Below are 5,455 nucleotides of genomic sequence, written 5' to 3'. Positions count from 1 at the left end.
ATATACACATTACTAGTCTGTTAATAAAATGACAAACTCGAGGGATTTTTAGGTATACAGATATACATTGGAATTATAATTTTAAATGAAATAAATCAGACACACAGTTTAAATATTGCATTATTTCCCTTGTGTGAGAAGCCCAAAGACCAAGTAAGGAACAACACAGAGGCTAGATATTAGAAAGCAGACAGAATTGTTTCAAATGGGAAGGGGAAAACGAGATGGAGAAGAGGCAGGATAGGAAGGCAAAAGGGGTTTTAAGCAAATAAATAGTGGAAATAATAAAACAGAAATAGAATTTGGCAAATAAACGGGGAACAATGGTTGAAGAAGTGGAAGGGAATAAAACCTCCCCCCAAAAGAATTAAGATATTTTATGTACATGTACAAATTCTCCAAAATGAATGTGTTCATTGGGTACTGCAAACATGTACTACTAAAATATCACATTAAAAAAGGTGTTCACAGAAATAATGGCAGAAACCTACCTCAATACATAGAAATACATAAACATACATAAAAGTAAGGTATATAGAATTCCAGATACCCATGACCAAAAGAGAAATACACCATGCCACATTGTATTCAAAATTCTAGAAGTCTTCAAAACCTTTAAAGATAACCAATGAACCACACCCAAAATAAACCCAGTAGAATCACAGCAGACTTTTCTATCAAAATCTGAGAGGCCAAGGAGGACTTAGAATAAAGTATGTAAAGCCCTATAACAACTTCCAATCCTCACTAATGTCACCTACAAAGCTTTCCTTTAAAATTGAATGTGAAATAAGGTATTTTCTATGACAAGAAACACCACAAGAAATTCATGATCACCAAGTCAGCATTTCATAAAATTGTCTAAGGTTTCCTAGAAAGAGACAATGAAGCCAACAATACCAATTAGTCAAAAAGAATGTATACAGCAGCTAAGGAAAAGAATGAACAGCTGAGGAAAAATGCAACAATGAGGAGATCAGCAACAGAAAACTAATGGTAAGACAGGAATAAATCAATACCTCTCAATAAAAACTTTCAGTGTGTATGGTCTCAGCTTCCCAGTTGAAAGACATGGGTTGGGAAAATGGATCAAGAAACAAACCAAACAATATGCAATGTACAAGAAAGTCAGTTAACCCAAAATGAAACTCACAGGTTAAAATCTCAAAGGACAAAAAACAATAGTGTATGTAACAGGAACACAGGGGAAAAAAAAGGAGTTGCTCTCCTAATCCCAGGAAAAGTGCATTTTAAGACAAGAATGTTCAGAAGACACAAAATAATTCAACACAAATAGGTTAAGGGAGCAATTCAACAGGAAAAGGTAAGAATTATAACATATGTCCATCAAAATCCAGTGCAAAGAACTTCATAAAACATTTGCTAATGCACGTGAAAAATCAGATAAACAGCAACACAATTACAATGGGGCACAGATCAATCAGACAAAAAAATCAGAAAAGCAATGTCAGAATTGAGCCAAACCTTAAAAGAACTGGACTTAATAGATATCAACAAACAGTTCCATCCATCAAAAACAGAATTAAAAATTCTTCTCAGCTGACCATAGGACTGTTGCCAAAAGAGACCACATACTGGTCCATAAAATACGCTTAGTAAATACAAAAGTATCAAAATCATTCAATGCATGTTATGAGATCATACTCCAATGAAATTAAAAATCAGTAGGAAAAGACATCACAGAAAGAATGCAAACACATAGAAACACAATAATGCCCTCTTAAATGATCAATGGGATGGAGATGAAATTAAAGAAGAAACTGGTTTCTACAATGCTGCTATGATATACCAGAACTTGTGGGACACAATGCACAAAGTCCTAAAAGGGAGGCTTTTAGGAGTGAATTCCTGCTTGAGAAAAAGAGAGTGAGCTCAAGTACACAACCAAGTCATACATTTCAAAGTTCAAGAATAACAAAAACAATCCAAAAGCAAAGCTAGTAAGAGAAGGAAACTATAAAGATCAGAGCAGAAATTAATGAAACAAGACTAAAATGCCATACAAACAATCAAAGAATTACAGTTGGTCCTACAAAAGACTGAAACAAATAGAAAAATCCTGGGACAAATTTACTGAGATAAGGGAAAAAAAATCCAAATCCATGCAATTAGAAATCAAGAAGGCAAAATCCCAAGATTCGGGTGAAATCCAGATTAGCAATAGCGATGTTGAGAATTTGTGATCTTATACAAGGAAAAATTGAGAAGAAATGGATAAATTCTTATATACATATGAAATGCCAATGCTGAAGAAACAAAATCCTGAATAATCTAGTATCAAAATTAAAGGGAAATATATTTATTCATTTATATTCAAGAGAAAAGCACACACAAAAAAAATAAAAAGCAAAAGAGACAAACAAACCACCACAACAAACCCAAAACAGTAACAGTATAAGTTTTCAAAACAAGATGATATGAATTTAACAATGGTTGCAATATTGCATATTGTTACCTTCAAATGGGTTGCTTAGATTACCAAATATATACATGCAAAATTGATCTAATGATATGAGTATTTATGGTTCTTTTCCAAAAACTAATACAATTAGTAGTATAATCATTAAACTATTTTATGTATATGTACAAATTTATGCCTTTCTTATTTTTCCTTCCTTCTTTCTCCTTTCCCCATCCCAGTTGCTTTTTGAGATAATTTTTTTAAAAACCTATCAACTAAGAAAATCCCTAGTACTGATGGATTCTTTTCTAAATTCTAAAGAAGTTTAGAGAGGATCTAATGACCATACTCCTCATACATTTTAATGCAATTGAAAGGGAAACTGGTCTCCTAATCTTGGTTCTGGAAGTGATTACCAGCCTGGTTCTCAAACCAGAAAAGAGAACCACATGCCAATATCTTTAATGATTCTAGCCTCAGAAAATTCTCAATAAGACACTGGCAAACAAAAGGCAGCAAATTATCAAAAAGCTCATACATCATGATCAAGTAGCATTCATTCCACAGGGCTGGTTCAACATATGCAAATCAGTAAATATAATGCACCACATAAAGAGAATCAAGGACAAAAATCACATAATTGTCTCAACAGATGCAGAAAAAGCATTCGACAAAACCCAACATTCATTCATGGTTTAAAAAATAATTTTTAAAATCCAGAAAAATTAGGAATAGAAGGTCTTTATCTCAGTCTGATAAAAACCATCCATGACAAACCAATGCCCAACATTATACTAAATGGAGAGAACCTCAAAGCTTTCCCTCTAGATTCAGGAAGAAAACAAGAATTTTCACTATCACTCTTCCTATTCAAGTTAGCTCATAAAATATTAGCGCAATTAAATAAGAGAAAGAAAAAAGTGATATGGAAAAGAAAGAAAGGAAAATGTTCAATTATCATTATTTGCAGATGACACAATTCTCTACATAGATGATCTACCCAAAAAGCCCCACCAAAAGATTCCCAGGATGAATAACCAAATTCAGTAGCATAACAAGATACAGCATTAACACTCAGGATGCAGAAACAACTCCAGGCATATCCCAGTACCTTATATATTGTTTTCATATATTTTTTTTTATTTTAAAGAGAGTAAAACAAAGCAGAATAGAATAAAATAATATAAATGACGCAAATTTCAAAGCGAGACAACAGGAGATCTACAGTGGTTATCATAATGCTTCTTGTTTTCTTCTAAATAGTTGTCCATATCTTCACACACAATGAATTCATACAAAACAAAATAGTATTAAGCTGATGTGAACAGAGAATGAAAGCATTAAAGGCCTTCAGTACCAGACAATAGGAAAATCAACAATGGTTTCCATAATGTCTCTTGTTCTCTTCGAAATAGCTGTCCATACCTTCAAGTATGTTGAAATTAAACAATACAAAGCAGACTAAAATGACTCTGAAAAAAGAATAAAAGCATTACTGAATTTCACAGCTGATGATATGGAGTCAGCAATGGATACCATAATGTCTCTTTTTCTTCAAAGTAGCTGTTCATTTTGCCATGCATAATATAATTGATTCTTGTAAACTGTTTAAAAGTTCTATGCATGTATAGGTCTCTACAGGTATACCTAACCTTTCTGTATTAGAGGGAGAAACAAAGCAAAATAAAACAAGTTACTAGAAAAGCAGGAAACAAAAAAGACAAATAAATAACAATAGTAAAGAGTCCCAAACAATGATAATATAGGCCTGAAAAGTAAGGCAGTAGGAACATAATTAGGGTTGTTATTTTACATAATGAACTTCAAGAGTTCCTTGGATCGCTAGACACAAGCATGCAAAATTGTTCCAATCCTATTAATGTTAACTTTTTGTTCCAAGCACTTACAGAATTTGTAGCACAATCATTTTAGCTATGCTACGTGTGTTTATATAAATTTAGATTTTTTTTTCCTTCCATTTTCTTTTTCCTTCATTTCTCTGAGATATTATCTTTTCCCCTTTGAGCAGATTCTTATCCTTTCACTGTATTTAGTGAGGATTTTGTATCTTATGTACACTTATCATTTCTTACACTAGGGAGATAATATGGCATTTACACATGTAAGTTTGATTTATTTCACTTATGAGTATAGTCTCAAGTTGCATTCATTTACTTATAAATATCTCAATGTGATTATTCTTTATAGCTGAGTAGTACTCCAGTACCTTATATTAGATGAATGGGGCAAATTCTTTTGCTGGAGAAAAGACAGCTTCTTTAACAAGTGGCTGTGGAATAACTCACTATCCACATGTCAAAGATGGAACTCAGACCCGTGTTTCTCACTATGCACTAAACTGAGAGAAAAATGGATTGAAGATCTAAACATAGGCATAGAAACATTTTAATCTGTTGGAAGACAAAATAGGTAAAACCCTGAAGACATAGATGTAGGCAAAGATTTCTATACTGAGTTACAATTGCACAAAGTAATACCAATATTGAACAAATGGGATCACATCAAATTAAAAAGTTTTTAAACAGTACTTAAGAGATGAGCCACAGAGTGGAAAAACTAATTTGATAGCTACTCGACAGACAGAGGACAAATATCTAAATGATACAAAGAACATAAAAGATTAAACCTCAAATTTGAAGACTCAATTAAAATGAACATCTGAAATGAATAGATGCTTCTCAGAAGTAGTACAAAAGGCCAATAAATACATGAAAAAAAGTTTAACATCGCTGCTCATTCAAGAAACGCAATTGAAAGCAACATTGTGAGTACCTCTCACTACAAAAACAATGAATATCATCAAGAAATCAACCAATAAAAAATGTTGATAAGGCTGCAGGGAGAAAAATGTACACCTTATTGTTGGTGAGAGTATAAACTGATACGATCATGGTGGAACTCAATACAGACACTCCTCAAAAAGCTAAAAATAGAAATTCTATTTGACTCAGCTATTTTCATTCTAGGTATCTTCCCCAAAGAGTTAAAGATGTCATATCACAGTGAAGTACA

Source organism: Cavia porcellus, unplaced genomic scaffold, assembly GCF_034190915.1.
Source record: "Cavia porcellus strain 051 isolate PalLab524CR breed Dunkin Hartley unplaced genomic scaffold, mCavPor4.1 scaffold_3, whole genome shotgun sequence".
Taxonomy (NCBI): Eukaryota; Metazoa; Chordata; class Mammalia; order Rodentia; family Caviidae; genus Cavia; species Cavia porcellus.
The sequence above is the reverse complement of the archived record's forward strand: the minus strand, read 5'-3'. Positions refer to the sequence as shown.